Raw genomic sequence first — 18,657 nt, 5'->3', positions numbered from 1 at the left:
TCTCAGAAGAGGATAAATAGAACACTATTCAAAACATATCCAATACCAAATTACAAAGAAATAAAGGAGACCTTACCTTAATCGTAGAGGGTACAAGGCTCTGCCTTTCTGCTCTTGTGGTCATGATGAAAACGCAAGGTTAATTTTTTTCATAAAATTGATAATCAAGAAGAAAAACAACCTAGGGTTAGCTAAGAACTCTTACAGAGCATTTATATGGCAGTGAACCAATGCTTGCCCCAATTGGAAGTAGAGGAGATTAGGTTTTTCACTCTCATAAACTTTTGGGAGAGCAGTATGTGAGATGGCTGGAACAACACTTTTGCACATCTGAACCATTCTACATCGATTGTGATTACCTGGCCATCAGTAAGCTCATAACTCTTTTCCAATGAAGAGATAGATTTTGCAGTCTCCATCTCCTGTTCAAAATCTAGAGATACATAGTCTAATTTCTCTTTCATATCTCGGACAATCTCGCACTCTGCAGTGGTGGTGAAGGTATACACACGTTCTGTAAGAATCTTCATCAATGCATCCATCAGATCACGCCCAACAAGGTCCAGTCTGAGTATGGCATGAGGCAAAGCGTATCCCTCATAAATTGGGACAGTGTATGTGACACCATCCCCAGAATCAAGCACAATACACAAGTTCAATATTTTTTGTCTGATCCAATATGCTCCACAGGGCCAAGGTCTGCATAGTGGCTAGCAGATTCAAGAAAGATCATGAACGATACAAGGCCAGTAGATTCAAGCAAGATATTGGACGATACAAGTCCTCGCCACTCCCATGTGACATCTTATAGTGGACATGGATCATAGAACAATGTTTTAGAAAACCTATGGAAGAGGAGGATCATAGAACAATGTTTTAGAAAACCTACGGAAGAGGTAAGATAAGTATAGTTTCAGTTATAATGACAACTTTAATCATGGTGGCAAATATTTTAATCGTCTAACATCAAATCAAATGGATCATACTAAGACATAGTAAGACACGTAAGGTAAGAGGGGAGTTGATTTCAAAAGAGAACGCCTTACGGCGTAAATATACTATATTTTATTTTATGATATATTTAAGAGTGTAATTTAAATGTTTAAAAATAATTTTGAATAAATTTCATTTGAAATTTTGAGAAACAAAATTATTTATGATTGAATTTATACAAATTAAATGCTTAAAAATTTGGATTTATTTATACACATTATTAGAATAGCTATATAAATTAAATTGCTAATAAATTTAGATAAACATCAATTCATAATAAATACCAAAATACTTACTCCACTATACATGTGCCCAAATTTAAAAAAATTATAAAAGTTAAATAAATTATAACTTTATTTTAAACTATTATTGTTATTAATTACAAAAAAAAAAATATATGAGTTAAACATATATACATTTTCAAAAACATGTAGCCATATCTTTAGTGATGGATATTCACCTCACTTTACCATGGAAATTTTTAACTCATAAATAACTCTTTCTATAATACCATGGTTTTTCAATACCATTTACCCAATATGATGTGAGTTGATATGACCTTCTCTTTAATTAATTAATTTAAGATAAGTTTATTAAAAGAGCATAACTAACTTGGAGATAAATCTTAACCCTTGATCTATGAATATTTCATCATATTCTATAGAGGTTAAATGTTTACCATCCAATCAAAATGTCTCATGTGAGTAATCCCAAAATGCTCAAACATAATTACTCTTTTGACAAAAGCCCCAGATCTGAAATTATTGATAGTTCTGCCTCTCTCCAGCCTAGTATGGTATAGAGGTTGTCATGTAATGTCTTGTTTAACATTTTGGCTAAGTCAAATTACAGAAAAATAAAAATAAATAAAAAGATTAATGTAATGTAATGTAAACATTTTAGCTCCGTAAAAATAAAATAAAAGTATAAAAATAAAGATAACCATATAAAAATAAAATAAAATAAAAATAGAAATGACCCATGGTATTAATGTGGAATATAGGTTATTTAAAGGGGGAAATTAAACCATCCTAGATCCATTTTAACTCCAAAGCTACCAAGCCTCTAGAGGGATCAAATCTCTTGAGATGCAAACCTCTTTTAGAGTGAAAAGAGATTTGATCCATCTCAACATTTTGTAAATCTAGAGTTAACATAGATCATTTTAACAAATTTTCTTTTTAAAACCTATCATCTTTATTCAAAAAAACCCAATTATTAACAAAGCAACAAGATACAAAAAAAAATAGGGATTTGAGCTGGAGGCTCAATTATTTACCAACTATATTTATATTCCACATTGAGAACTGCTTTATTCGAACATGGCCCTAGTTATTAACAAAGTTCACACTTTGACAATGAAAACCTAGGGAATTGAGCTGCACACCAATTTATTTGTTAGCGTTGCTTTCTATGCCACGTGTAAAGCATAGCAATTATCACACACATTAAGACATGATATTTTCCCCTATGACTATGTGGCAATGTCTATTCTTGAGACGAGGAAAGAATCGGCATCGAACAGCCAAAATGATTAAATTTATGCAAATTAATTGTTTAAATATATTAAATTTATTTATACACATTATTAGCATAGCTATATAAATTAAATTTCTAGTAAGTTTAAATAAACATCAATTCATAATAAACACTAAAATACTTACTCCACTATACATGTGCCCAAATTCATAACAATTAACTAAATTATAACTTTATTTTAAACTATTATATATATATATATATATGAGTTAAACATACATACATTTTCAAAATGATGTAACCATATCCTTAGTGGTGGAGATTCACCCAACTTTACGATGGAGATTCTTAACTTATAAATAACTCTTCTTACAATACCATGGTTTTCCAGTACTGCATGCCCAATATGATATGAGTTGATATGACCTATTTTTAAATTAATTAATTAGATATAAAACTTGGAAAATATATTTCTTACTTGTCTTTGTTGTGATTCATTCCATATATAGGAGTATGTTCTGAGTATTTGGCAGCTTGTTTAGGTCTAGTTGGTTGAGAGATCCTCTCCAACTAGTTATCTTCCTAGATTGGTGTGTGGTTGAGATATTCACTCAACCAATAGATTATATGTCCAAGATAGATTAGCTATCTTGAGATATAGCTCCTTGTATTTATAAGCCCCAAGGGTTAGCTCAGTTGGTCAAAATCAGTGCCTCGCCGTTCGGGAGGTCACAGGGTCCATTCTCCCTGAAGCCCTTGGGGTTAGGCCTAGCTAGTGGGCCGCGGGGCTAGATTCCCTTCGGGGTTGATCAACCCATATTTTTCTGTGGACGTAGCCGCCACCCATTGACTAGCGTGTCAATGAACCATAGCCAAAAAAAAAATAGCTCCTTGTATTTATATTATACTGATGTGAATTTATTTTTGGTGTGCATTATGTAAATTTAACTTGGTATCAAAGCCCGTTTGGGGCTAGGGCCTTGGCCCCTCCTAGGCCAAGAGAAACAAGAGAGTATATATTTATTTTGTAATAGTATGTTGATTTTTTAAGCTTTTCCATCAGACTTGTTTGTTGCATACTTGAAATCGACGTGGAAAACAACAATCAGTTGATCGCTTGAGCTGAGCATTGGCAAGGAAAGGAGGGTCGAACTTGAAAATTTCATTGGGTGTTGTGTATACCCGCGCGGATGGTGCAATTAATACATGATATTTTCTCCTATGACTACTTGGAAAAGTCTATTCATGAGACGAGAAAAGAAGTGACATTGGAGGGGCAAAATGACTTAAAATTGGATTACAACCCATGGTTAAATTTGATAGTTATTTAAATGTATTTCAGTTTTAAACGTCATATACTAGTGTAGATTTTTACTTGTAGATTCAACAACTTATGTGTTATGATAAAACATAAGACAAGAATCTACTCCACTCTTCACCGAAAACCAAAATTGATCAATGAAAATAATAAGCAGAAAAGGAAGAATATCAATCACACATAACACAATATTTCTCTAGGGAAAGCAAGTGCTAAAAACCCCGACTATCTATATTGCATTAACCAGAAGATCTTAGAAGAAAATACAATTCTTTTTCAACCCGAACAATTCATGCACTAGTATAATCTATCTCTCTGCCTCACAAGCTAGCTCAAGCCAACACTTAGCCAATTTTTCTTCCTGCCAAGCCCTTACTTCCTTGCATAATTCATGAGAGAATTAGCCTCTATTTAATGTGTAAATTCTCACTCCATAACTGCGCAATCCATCCATAGGCTCTCAACTGATTGCATGCATCATCTGTACAACTCAGAAAATTATACAACTGATATTACATTGTCCCTGAACTCTAATATCAACTGGGTCTTCCTCTGAACTAACATGCATGAGTTATTTATGAGTGAACCTTTAGTTAACTGGTGTGGTACTGGTGATGCACTAATGCACTACCCCACTACTAGACCTATGCTAGTTCCTCCAACAGTTAGAACTAGTTTAACTGACTATAACTTAGTTAGACTAAGTTATCTAATTACAACTCCAAAGAACCCAACATGCCCCCCTAAAATTTAGGGATCACTCTACATGACTCTAGATAGACTTCCAACTCAAATTTCCTAAGTCAATTAAGTCAATTTAACTTAATTTACTATTACAAGTTGCTATGATAATATAATTTCGATTTAATTCCTAATTTAACTCAAGGACAAATTAAATTGGAATTTCTAGATGTTATTTTTAACATTTCTTGTTGCTATTTTCAACAACTAGTTTGACAACTGAGTTATGATAGGTTTTCCCATTGTTTCAAAAAATATATACTTACTCTACCTTAAGTTCCAAATAAATAGTAGTTATAACTCTTAGAATTGGAAATTTAATTTGTAGTATAATCCAATAAATCTTCAGCGTAATGTAGAATTTTAACATATAATTTTGATGTTTCCATAATATAACAAGGAGTTTTGATTTCTCTAGTTTTTTCCATAACTAATAATAGGGAAATTGCACTGAGAGACACTCTCCAACCTAGGGATGGAATTTGATGGGAAAATTTCCTGTGATGGGGTGATTTTCTCATCAAATACAATTTAAAAATTTTAAAAATCATCAAAATCCTTCTTTGAAACTGTGAAGATAGGTCAAGGATGTGTGAAAACCATCAAATTTGATAGGTGGGTCTAATTTGAAATTCCAACCCTAGTCCAACCTGGTAGGAAGAGATGTAATATCTTGTCGTGTCCTGTTATGTAACCATTTTGATTGGTCTAATTACATAAAAATAAAAATAAAATAACAATAAATAACAATAACATAAGTAAAATAAAATTGATCTAAAAAAGTCAATTTACCATTCCTAGTTTTTTGGCTTCAAGTTTTGACAACCCATGGGTTTTCCTGTTAGGGTCGCACCCTAACCCCCTTATTTATGTAGTAGGATCGAGTCATAAGTATAGTTAAGTAAAGAGTCAATAAAGCCCATATTAATAATTGTAAGTGGTTAACCCGCATTTAATGACGGGACCACAGTTAGTTGCAAATGGGCAATGGTATTAGATAGATGGTATTAATAAGAACCATGGTATTGATCCATGGTATTGCATGTACGAATCATATATAAAGGATAGAGACTCTCTGTGAGGAGCATCGTGTCTTATTTTGTACTCAAGCTCGGCTCTATTGGAGGTTGCTCCCTCGAAGAGGCAAGTGAACATTGCTTTCTGAATAATAAAATACTTGCTGTTGTTTCTCACTGTTCTATGTTCTGGGTATATTTCTCCGCATATTTGGTATTCTCGTATCTTCTTGCAGGTTAAGAGCATAAAAATTGGTATCAAATCGCTTTCCAGGGCCGGTGGGATCTCCATTTTTTAGCAATTTTTTTTTTTGGCTAGAGACGTGTTCTGGCATCTTTAAACCACGAGATCTGTCGTTGAGCACAAAAACCTGTGGATTTGGGGAGGCATGCATGTAGGAAATACAAGAGGTGGTCATGCTTGTTGGAATCCCTTGTAACCCTTGTGGGTACCCCTTCGAGTAGTAGTGCATTAGACAAAACCGCGCATGGACTATCTTCCAAGTACCCTCTGGGTATATCGGAAGCCCCCTAGCTCCTTTGAAACCTCGCCATAGATAAATCGTCGGTCGTCTTGCTGCAACAGTACACCAAGAATAGCACTCAGAGAGATTACTCGCCTGTACGATAGGGTATTCGGGTTGTACGGCTAAGGGTACGGTTGATCCTCCTTAGTTAGTGCCCTGAAACATTGGGCCGAGTACTACTGTCAGACCCTTATGTATATTGTGATCTATAGCACCTGACACTCCTCGAGACCATAGTTCCCTTCTCTATCTCTAGATCACGCATAATCTCTGCCAGATCAGATCTCGCAAGTGGGGGTTTTACAGCAGCAGCCGCAATCAGTCCCGCCGTTCAGATTTATCAGAAAAGCCATTCAGATCTATTAGATCCATCAGATCCGTAGCAGCAATCTGTTCCGCCATTCAAGATCTCTCCGATCAGCCATTCAGATCTCTCAGATCCATCAGATCTGCCATCCAGATCTGAGTAGTTGTGTGGGTTCCTATACCTGGGCGTGATTTTCACAGGACTTTTGGCAGCATTGACATTTCGGAGATTCGGCGACTGTAGTATTCCTAAGCGAGTAAAACTCCATTAGGAGTTTTCAGAAAGAAAGAAAAAAAAATTTCTGAGACCCCCCGGGGCGCTTATTGGTGACTTAGCCCATAAGAATCAGGACGACGAGCTGAGCAAGGTGGTACCATTCAATTGTTAGTGCCAAAAAAATTCGGGCGGTCCCAAATTTCAAGTACATCGGATCGGTGCATGGTAGAAACTAGAGCTCAAGCTATGGCCAATGATAATATCGACAAACTGGAACAATCCTTGAAAGACATCCAAGACCAACTGGCGATAATAACTACAACACTCTCTAAGGGCAAGGCGGAAGCCCGCGAGGAGGCATATATTGGCAATGAACACAGTGAGGGTGAGTTTAGCCACTCTCTTCACCTCTGGGGCATGCACCAATAATCCCGTCCATGACCACCCAAGCTGGATATGCATAAATTTGATGGTTCTCACCTAGCAGCATGGATAGCACAAATGGAGCAATATTTCAATCCGAATTAGATCTTGGATAATGACACTCAGCTTATGGTGGGGAGCATGTACTTGGACAATGAAAGATGGCAATGGTGGCAATGGCATCAACGTTGCAATGGAAGGCCCTTGACTTGGGACACATTCAAAAAAGCTCTTATGGAGCGCTTTGACCATGACTCTACTTTTTTGGGTCATCTCACTAAGCTCCGACAGACTGGCACAATGGATGAATATATTACAGCCTTTGAAGCCTTAGCTTTCCGCACTTTAGGTCTACAAGATGAGTTCTACACGGAATGTTTTATCAGTGGTCTTAAAGAGGCCATACAAGCTCACGTCCGACTGCACCACCCTCCCACATGGTCAGAGGCTTGCAAGGTAGCTCGTAAAGTTGAACGTGCATTAGCGGCCCAGTCCAATCACCCAAATTTCACCTCCAAGGGTCGCCCCCCACAGGCTCATAGCACTACCCAAACACTTAAGGTTCAAAAGGTGTCACCTGCAGAAATGGCAGAAAGAAGAAAGCAGGGATTATGTTACTACTATGATGAAAAATACTCCCTTGGTCATAAATGCAAGGAGCCCAAATTCTTTCAAATTGATGCTACTGATCACAGCTCATCGGAGGAAGCCCCACCACTTGAGGAACCAGAGGAGGAAGAAGAGGACAACCAGAAGGACCATGTCCCTGAAGAACCAGTTATTTTGCTGCATGCTTTGGCAGGGATTTCTTCGCCTCAAACTCTCAAAATCAGAGGCTTTATTAAGCATCGCCTAGTGGTAGTCTTGATTGATAGTGGAAGTACACATAATTTTATCCATCAAAGAGTCGCGGAAGCAGTGCATTGTTTTGTACGAGCAGTTTCTAACTTCCAAGTCCAAATTGCGGATGGGGGAACAATGAAATGTGACAGCCGCTGTGAAAATGTCAAACTTCAAATGGGGGAGTATCAGTTAAAGACCCACATGTCTGCCATCCACATGGGAGAGTGCAACATTGTCCTTGGTGTTGAATGGCTTCACACACTGGGCCCAATCACAATGGATTTCCAGGAGTTATATATGAGCTTTAAGCAGAACAACCACACACATACCCTCCGCGGACTCCAAGCGGGAGCTCCCTCTATCATTAGCTCACATAGGATGGAAAAATTGTTAAAAAAGGGCCATCATGGAGTTATATCTCAACTTAATGCCATCCAGGCCATCGAACCCAATTCTCTTTTGATTCATCCTGAGATGCAACAGATCTTAAATAACCATCTGCCAGTCTTTAACAAGCCTCATGAGCTTCCACCCTCGAGAGGGGAACATGATCATAGCATCACTTTGGTCCTAGGGGCCCAACCACAAAATGTGCACCCATATAGATATCTGTTCGCCCAAAAGAATGAAATAAAAAAAATAATCAAGGAACTTTTCGAAGCAGGCGTCATTCGTCCCAACATTAGTCCTTATTCATCACCGGTGGTCATGGTGCTCAAGAAAGACAGAGAATGGCGTATGTGTCCAGACTTCAGGGCCCTCAATAAGTTGGCATTCAATGATAAATTTCCCATCCCGTTTGTTGATGATTTGCTGGATGAACTAAATGGGGCTCAATTCTTCACTAAGCTTGATCTCCGTTCAAGCTACCACCAAATTCGCATGAAAGAAGTCAACATTCCAAAGACTGCTTTCCGAACTCATGAAGGCCATTATGAGTTTTTGGTCATGCCATTCGGTCTTTGTAATGCCCCATCTACTTTTCAGAGCCTTATGAACCACCTACTCAAACCATATCTCAGAAAATTTGTCCTTGTTTTCTTCGATGACATCCTCATTTACAGTCGCACTTGGGCCGCACATCTTCAGCATGTAGATCAGCTCTTGCACCTGCTCCGCGAGCATAAATTATTTGTTAAGATGTCCAAGTGTTCTTTTGGCATGGAATAAGTTGAGTATTTGGGCCACATTGTGGGGCGTGAAGGTGTCAGGGTGGACCCCAAAAAGATCCAGGCAATGCAGGATTGGCCTCAACCTAAGACCTTGAAGAGCCTGAGAGGATTTTTGGGTCTCACGGGCTACTATCGCAAATTTGTCCACAACTATGGTTGCATTGCGAGGCCCCTCACTCAACTCCTCAAGAAAAATTCATTCCTCTGGAATGATGAAGCACAACAGGCCTTTACAGCTCTAAAAAATGCCATGTGTTCCACTCCAGTCTTAGCACTACCAGACTTCACCAAATCTTTTTTCATTGAATGTGATGCTTCGGGTACGGGTATTGGGGCAGTCTTAATACAGGAAGGTCAACCCTTGGCCTTCACAAGCCAAAAACTAAGTGGGAAGAATTTGGGACAATCTACCTATGAGAAGGATATGATGGCCATCTTACATGCAATAGATACTTGGCGACCTTACTTGTTGGGGCGACGCTTCCAAATCTGCACAAACCATCAAAGTCTTAAACATTTTTTGGAGCAATGCCTATCCTCACCACAACAAAATAAATGGCTCACCAAAATGTTGGGATATGATTATGAGATAATTTACAAGAAAAGGCGCGAAAATATTGTAGCAGATGCATTATCTCGCCAATTTGAGGACGAAATTACCTTGCTCGCAATTTCCCTTCCCATTCCAAAATGGATTGAAGAGGCTCGCAGGGAATGGTTTTCACATCCCTGGCTCTCCCAACTCATTACTCAATTACAGGCGGATCCAAATTCCACCAAGTGCTACTCGTGGCAGGATGAGATTCTGTGCTACAAGGACAGAGTCGTACTGTCACCAACGTCCACCCTCAAAAGCATCGTTTTGGTGGAGTTGCACTCATCCCCCACTACAAGACATTCAGGATTTCAGAAGACATATGCTCGCACTCGAAGATCATTTTTTTGGACAGGAATGAAAAAGGACATTTTTACTTTTTTAGCGGAATGCAACGTCTGTCAGCGCCACAAAGGAGAGACTGTCAAAGCACCAGACACATTACAACCATTTCCCATTCCGACATCAATATGGATGGAGGTTTCTATGGATTTCATTACAGGCCTTCCAAAGTCAGGAAACAAGTCAGTCATCATGGTGGTGGTGGACAGACTTTCTAAGTTTGCTCATTTTTGTGCCCTACCCCACCCCTTTACGCCAACTTTGATCGCTCAATCTTTCATGGATTAGATCTTCAAATTGCATCATATGCCCACTTCCATTGTGTTTGATCGTGCCCCGGTCTTCACCAGTAATTTTTGGCAGGAACTCTTCAGGCTACAAGGTACCCAACTAAAGCTCAGTACTTCCTATCATCCACAAACTGATGGTCAAACTGAAGCAGTCAACAAATGTCTGGAAACCTACCTTAGGTGTTTCACTTCAGAAAAGCAACATCTTTGGGTATAGTGGTTACCTCTAGCTAAATGGTGGTATAACACCAACTATCATGCCACCACCAAAATGACTCCATATGAAGCAGTTTATGGTCAACTCCCTCCTTCCCCTACTTCTTATATCAAGGGGTGCTCAAAGGTACAAGCAGTGGATCAACTCCTACAGAACCGCACAACCATGCTCGCCCATCTTAGAGAGAATCTTCATTAAGCTCAAAACCGCATGAAGTAACAGGTAGATCAACATCGATCAGAACGCCAATTTCAAGAAGGAGATCAGGTATTTTTTAGGCTGCAACCATATAAGAAAACATCACTCAAAGAAAAGGGGTGTCAGAAACTAGCTCCAAAATTCTACGGACCGTATCAAGTACTTCGACGCATTGGAGAAGTGGCCTACAAGCTAGCTTTTCCACCCACTGCAAAAATCCATCCAGTTTTCCATGTCTCATGCCTCAAGAAAGTGATTGGGAACAATTGCAGAATTCAAACCAATCTACCTGAACTGGATGAAGAAGGGTCAATCTGGCTCCAACCTGAACAGGTCCTAGACACACGAGAACAGCACTTGCGTGGCCACATGATCAAGGAAGTCCTCGTCAAGAGGAAAGACACGTCTCCGGAAGATGCAACCTGGGAACCAACTACTATTCTTCAGCAGTTTCTGCAGCTTCAGCCTTGAGGACAAGGCTATTCTTATGGGGGAGGGCATGTTAGGGTCCCACCCTAACCCCCTTATTTATGTAGTAGGATCGAGTCATAAGTATAGTTAAGTAAAGAGTCAATAAAGCCCATATTAATAATTGTAAGTGGTTAACCCGCATTTAATGACGGGACCACAGTTAGTTGCAAATGGGCCATGGTATTAGATAGATGGTATTAATAAGAACCATGGTATTGCTCCATGGTATTGCATGTACAAATCATATATAAAGGATAGAGACTCCCTGCGAGGAGCATCGTGTCTTATTTTGTAATCGAGCTCAGCTCTATTGGAGGTTGCCCCCTCGAAGAGGCAAGTGAACATTGCTTTCTGAATAATAAAATACTTGTTGTTGTTTCTCACTGTTCTATGTTCTGGGTATATTTCTTTGCATATTTGGTATTCTGGTATCATCTTGCAAGTTAAGAGCATAACATTTCCAATGGTATATATATATATATATATATATATTTTACTAGCCTAGATCAATCTTAACTTCGGTTGCATGGAGAGATATCAATTTTCTTTTCACTCTAAAAGAGGTATGCACCTTAAGGGATTTGATCCCTCTTAGCACTTGGTAAATCCATGGTTAAGATTCTAGGTTGGTTCCATAACTAATTATGCATTCAAAAATTAAGGAAAACTATACATCCCATATGACTATTCAATTGAAGTCTAATCCATTTCTATATATCAATCTACTCAAGCACAACACACTGGCTTAAAGGACAATTCATTATTATCAATATATATACCTAATTATCACATAGCATATATATATATATTCTATGTGATAATTAGGTATGTAGATTGATAATAGTGAGTTTTCCTTTTTTACCCAATTGTGTATTAACAATTTGCTTACTCTTTTTCACAATTTTAATTTTATTAGTGTAATCTTTAACATATCAAAGATTGAATTGATATAATATAATTTAAAAGTACAAAAACAATTCTCATCACTTTAATTAATTATATCTATCTTAAATTTTTGAAATTGGAGATCCATATATAAAATTCCTAGATGAGCAAAGTGTATTTTTCAGGATTCTTCAATTATAAAATACCAATTACAAACCAAAAAATACAATGTAAGAAGTCTATATCATGCTAGACTTTTACGAATAACCAAAGAGGTGTTATGGAGGAATGATTAAAAAATAAATCTCATGAATTAATTCTTTGGTCGTTGTGGCTAATGGATTTCCACTAACTGATAGTGATTGATTGCAATGTTATAGTAAGGTCTGATGATTCTAGTCTTCAAAATAATGGGTTTGTTATATAATCTGTAATTTTTCCAATAAAGTTTAGGTGGCATACAACTGAAGTTTCCATCATGAAATCTACAATTTTTTGTTATATTCCAACTTCACTAAAGATGTACTAATGTCTTTTTCAAGGGTTGTGATAGGACCTGTTTTGTGACACTTCCAAACAACAATGACAAAAATTGTTGGAATATTTACCAATACTGAGAGGGTAGTGAAACAATATTGGGAACTTTTTCAACAATTTTAATCATATCATGTTTTAACAATAAAAAGTTGACAACACCATTCAACAATGCATAACATCGTAGACAATACACAAGATATTTTTGTTGGGTTGTGTTATATTCTTTCCACGTAGTTAATAGGGGGTTTGAAGGGCACCCGTAACCCAACTTTATGGGGTCCGGGGCAGCGCCCCGGAAAATTTTGGTTTTGGACCATATGTTAGGTTTGGCAGACCCACCTATGGTTTTGTGCATGATTTTCGCACATGTTTTTTGGACGCGATGGTTTTCGGTCCATGGTATTGGATGCTTCGGCATGTATAAATATGTATTGTAACATTGAAAGGAACATAATGAAAAATCAAGCTGGTAGTCCCAGTTTTGGGATCCAGGGAAAAATCTCTGTGCATATGAGTTTTATGGGTTATGCTCTCGCATTGTTTAGTTTCTTTGTTTAAGAATTCGTATGCAGGTAATTTCTGTACAGGGTTAAAACCTACAATTTTTAGGTGGAAACCCGTCCAATAGAAAAACCACTGAATGCTTTTTAATATATGTCCTAAATATTAAACCAACATGAAGCTCCAACTTCCAAGATTCTTTAGTAACAACTAGAAGGAGGTTCCAACCTCCTGATTTTATTAGTTCCAACTAAAAGGATGCCCCAACACCCTGGTTTAACTAGCTCCAACTAGAAGGATGCTCCAACACCCTAATTTTATCATCGCTGACTGAATGGATGCTCCAACACCCTGCTAATATCCTAGCACCACTCTACCATCATAAAGTGTTCTTAGGCTCCAACCTAAAGGAGAGCTCAATCTCTTCCTTTCACTACCCTACCACCTTGAAGATAGAAGATAAAATAATTATTAAAAAAAATTGAGGTAAACAATGGGACTCTTAACAAAAATATGCAAAAAAAATAAACTTTATAAGAACCAATAGGGTTTAATATGACGATTCACCATTTTTGGATTAAAAAAAAAAAAACTACTTTTTCAACTCGTATTTTCAACTGATCTCCCTACTGTTTTTGATCAAATTTCGAGTAGGAGCACTCGTTAGATGAAACAATTAATTCCTTATCCAAGGAATATCCATATTGTCAATACTTTCAATGGACCTTGCTACACAAAAAATGAGAAATACATGAAAAATGTGATTGCAATAACATTTTTCAGGTATTTCTCAATTTTTTTGTAGCAAGGTCCTTCGAAAGTATGCAACATGTGCAATCCTTAGATGAGGAATAAAATTCTACATGAAAAAAGTGCTCTTGCTTGAAATTTGAGTAAAACTATAGGGAGATAAGCTGAAAATATGAGCTGAATTTTATTTTTTTCTTTTTTCCCTCTAAAATTTGATGATGTAATCTAATATTATTTTATTATTTCCACTATTATTTTATGATATTCCTTAGGAGGCATATTTTAGACCTCAAAAATTCTCTAATGAAGATATATTACACTAGTCTCACTAATCGACTTTCACACTCACTACTGCAACCATTGTTGTCAATAACCTTGGTGTCTTTGTTGCCAATACTATTGTTGGACTCTATTTGCTTTATCATTATATTATTGTAAATGTTACCACTATCACTGTTAACTCTTACCAACATTCATAATCCAATGTGCCACAAATATGTCTTGTGCCCGACCTTAAGTTGTCTTAACATTTTCCTTAAGAAACACAATATCATAAGATGCCAAGTCAATTACCTTTCTGCAATCTAATCCCCAACTCAACAATTCAATAACATTCTATAGAACAAACTCTATCCAAACCCTAGAAAAATTTTGATCAACCACAATTCAAAATACTCTTACTACTCAATATTGCATTAAACCCTAGCTCAACAATTCTTGCTCAAACACATATCAACATAAAAAATCAACCATTACTCACACAACTCAGTCACATATAAATACTTATATCAACGCCGACTTAACTATACACAATTATACTTGTTTTCCAAACTTTGTCACCAGCAATATCATTAGGCCATTACAATGCTCATGAAAATAATAACTAGAGCATTACTTTCCGATATTAACCTCAGTTACACTTATACAATAGTATACAACTTTAGGAATAACTAATGGCAATGAAGAAGACTCTTTGTAATGTGAACGCTAGATGTCATATGGAACAACTATCAACTATTAGAAATTAAATAACAAGACCATGAAACATAAATATTAGAAACACAGAAAAGCATAAAACAAGAGAGACATAGATATATGTGGTTCACCCAATACATGCTATGTCCACAGAGAAACAACCAATCCTTCCTTTTATATCATCCAACAAACTGAAGGGATACAACCTACAATAAATCTGCTGCAACCTCCTCTCCACTCTCACACAGTCACATCTCCTTTTCTCACATAATAATACATAACTGCAATAAAATTCCATCATATAAACTAAGAGATCCTTCTAGGGAAATAAAACCTAAATTAACATAAATTCTACTGTTAGATCTTCCTCCTAATGAACGATCCATATTGACTACAAAATTACAATATTTTAACAAGCTAATTTTCTCAAAAAAAATATTTTTGAGGGAAATTCACTTGAACACCTACTAGGGTGGACCAAAAGAATGTTTCCTTACCCCCACCATCCCCTAGACCCCCCAACAACACTAGTGGGGGGAGGGGGAATGCCCCCATCAAGGACTAAGATCCAAACACACCTGAAATAAGACCTCTGAATCAAGAAGATAATCAAGCTCCGCACCCAACAATATCCCCACTTGGAGACTAATTATAGCAACTCCACCACTTCTTCAGTTACTAGACAATAGTTCCACTTGGACTTGGTTGTTTCTCATATTTGCCATCATACTTGAAGGCCAATTGAAACTAAGCACAAACTCATTTTCTCCCTGGTCACTACCTTTTTTAGCATATCTATAGTATTTTGGCTAGTGTGTATCTTTTCCAGCTTTAACTGTCCATCTTCCAAAATTGACTGTATGAAATGGTACCTGAGTTGCATATGCTTAGTATTAGAATGAAAATTTGTGTTCTTTTCAAGATGAATGGAACTCTAGCTATCACTATATAACCTTCCAATCTCCTGCTTCTTTCCTAATTTGTCCATAAACCTTTGTAACCAAATCATTTTTTTACTAGCTTCTATAGTAGCAACATAATGCACTTCCATTGTTGAAAGTGCAACAATTATTTGCATTTTAGAAAACCAACTTATTGTTGTTCCACCTACAGTTAACACATACCTGTGGTGCTGCTCCTATTATCTCTATCACTTTCTGTATCTGAATTGACATATCCGTATAGAACAATGTTTGAATCTCCAAAACATAATTCTCAATTAGTAGTACTGCTCAATTTCATGAGAATCCACTCCATTGTCATCCAATGCGCTTTTCCTGGATTGTTTATATTCCTTCTCACAACTTCCATTGCATGTGTAATATCAAGACTTGTGCACACCATTGCATACATTAAACTTCCAATTGTTGATGCTGATGGAACTTTATACATATTATCTATTTCTTCTTGAGTCTTGGGACACATCTCTTTACTTAGTTTTAAATGACTAGCCAAAGGTGTCCTAACTAGTTTTGCACTTTTCATTTTGCATATTAAATATTTCCAACACCTTTTCTATGTACTCACATTAAGACAATGTTAATTTGCAATTTTTCTCATCTCTAGGTATTCTCATACCAAGGATTTTCTTTGCAGCACCCAAATCCTTCATTACAAATGAATTTACCAATTTTCTTTTAAGCACATTTATTTCTTACATGTTAGACCCTACAACAAGCATGTAATCTTCATATAATAGCAATATAATGTAGCTACCATAATTTTGTTTCTTAAGATAAACATAATGGATAGAGTGACATCTAGTATAACCTTGTTTAGACATTTTTAAACTTGTCAAATTTTAGATGCCATTTCCTTGGATCTTGTTTCAAGCCATACAAGCTCTTCTTCAAGTTGCAAACTAATTTCTCCTTTCCTTTGACCTCATACCCTTATGGTTGTGGCATACAAATCTCTTCCTCCAAATCCCCATAGAGAAAGGTTCTCTTTACATCTAACGGTTCAAGATGCAAATCTTCTATTGCCATTAGACTTAAAATAGTTCTAATTGAATTCATTTTAACAACAAGAGAAAATATTTCACCAAATTTTATAGCTTTGTTTTGTGCAAACCCCTTCACAACAATTCTAGCCTTATACCTATATTCTCCTCCATCTTCTTCCTTCAACCTGTAAACCCATTTATTCTCCGTTGTTGTTTTACCTATAGGAAACCTAACTAAGTCCTAAGTCTGGTTATGTACCAAGGCATCCATCCCCTCTTTCAAGGCTTGCTCCTACTTCTTCCTGGTTTCTACCTACATTGCTTCTTCATATCCTTTTAGTGCACTAGAATCAATCAACAATACATAATATAATGAAGGAGGGTATCATTTAGGTGGTCTACTTAACTTGGTAGATGTTCTAACATTAGTTGTAGGATATTTAGGTGTTTGTTGTTGTTTTTGTTCTTTCTACCAATCATTATGATTTTCTAGCACTTTTAACTTTTGTTTTTCTGTGATCTCATCAAGCATTGTGTATTTTTTGTTTTCCATTTCCTTTTTCTTTCTCTGCAATTGATCTTTGTACAAGACACTTTCATTGAATACCACATGTATACTCCTAATGATTTTATGGTTTTCATAATCATATAAGTCATAACCAAAATCATTAACACCATATCCAATAAAGGTACACTTATTTGATTTTCCCTCAATATTTGTTTCTTTTTTCTCTATTAATGTGGACAAATGCTTCACAACCGAAAGTATTTATAAATGAGTAGTTTACCTTCTTACTTTTCCATGCCTCCTTTGGAATATGACCATCCAAGGAACTTAAAGGCCATCTATTTATTAGATAAACAAAAATATCTACAACATCTGCCCAAAATTGTAAGGGTGATCTTGCATGAAATCTCATACACCTTGCACACTCCATGATGGTCCTGCTCATCCTTTATGAAACACCATTTTCTTGTGGTGTTCTTGGAATTTTATTCTCTCTACGAATTCCATGGTATGAACAATAAGTATTAATCTCCTTGTTGTATTATTCACCTCCATTATCTGATCTGAGACACTTCAACTTCTTTCTTGTCTCATTTTCAACCAAAGATTTCCATTTTCTTAAAAGTGTCCAAGACATCATATTTATTTTGAATACAATAAACCCAAGTTTTCCTAGTTGCATCATCAATAAAAGTAACATAATAATGAGAGCCACTGAGAGATGATATATGAGTTGGTCCCCATAAATGTGTATGCAAAAGCTCTAATTTTTCACTCTTCTTTACTTTCCCGACTTTGAGAAATCTAACTCTCTTTTGATTTCCATAAAAACAATTCTCACAAAAATACAAATCAAAATGCTTCAAACCTAGCAACAAATTTCTTGAGTGAAGAATCGACATCCCCTTCTCATTCATGCGCACAAACTTATGATTCCACAATGTAGTATATTCTCCCGTGGATGTCAAAACATTAGTATATTAAAATATACCATTTCATAAATACAATGCACCAACCTTATTTATTTTTTCTATTACCAGGGATCACTTAGAAACCCTCCAGGTCTTATCTATAAATGCAGTTACACAAAATTCACTTCCCAACTACCTTGTAGAAATTAGATTTTTCTTTAGATCTAGAACATGCCTTACCTCTTTTAATAGCCATTGGTCTCTATTTTTCTTTTGTAAGTACGTTACCCATTCCAATACTTTTATAGGGTTTGTCATCACCTAGGCGAACCTGTCCAAAATATCCTTCAATATAGTCATGCAAATGTTTCTTATGGGGTGTCATATGGAATGAAGCCCCTGAATCTACCACCTATGCATCAATAATATTTTCTAATGAAATAATCAAAGAACCTTGCACACAACACCCATTACTTTCATTCTTGATTGTTCTGTTG

The sequence above is a fragment of the Pinus tabuliformis genome, chromosome 5_2 (assembly GCF_031772625.1).
Source record: "Pinus tabuliformis cultivar Carrire ecotype Pingquan chromosome 5_2, CPIR1, whole genome shotgun sequence".
Classification (NCBI taxonomy): Eukaryota; Viridiplantae; Streptophyta; class Pinopsida; order Pinales; family Pinaceae; genus Pinus; species Pinus tabuliformis.
This window is presented reverse-complemented; position numbering follows the sequence as displayed.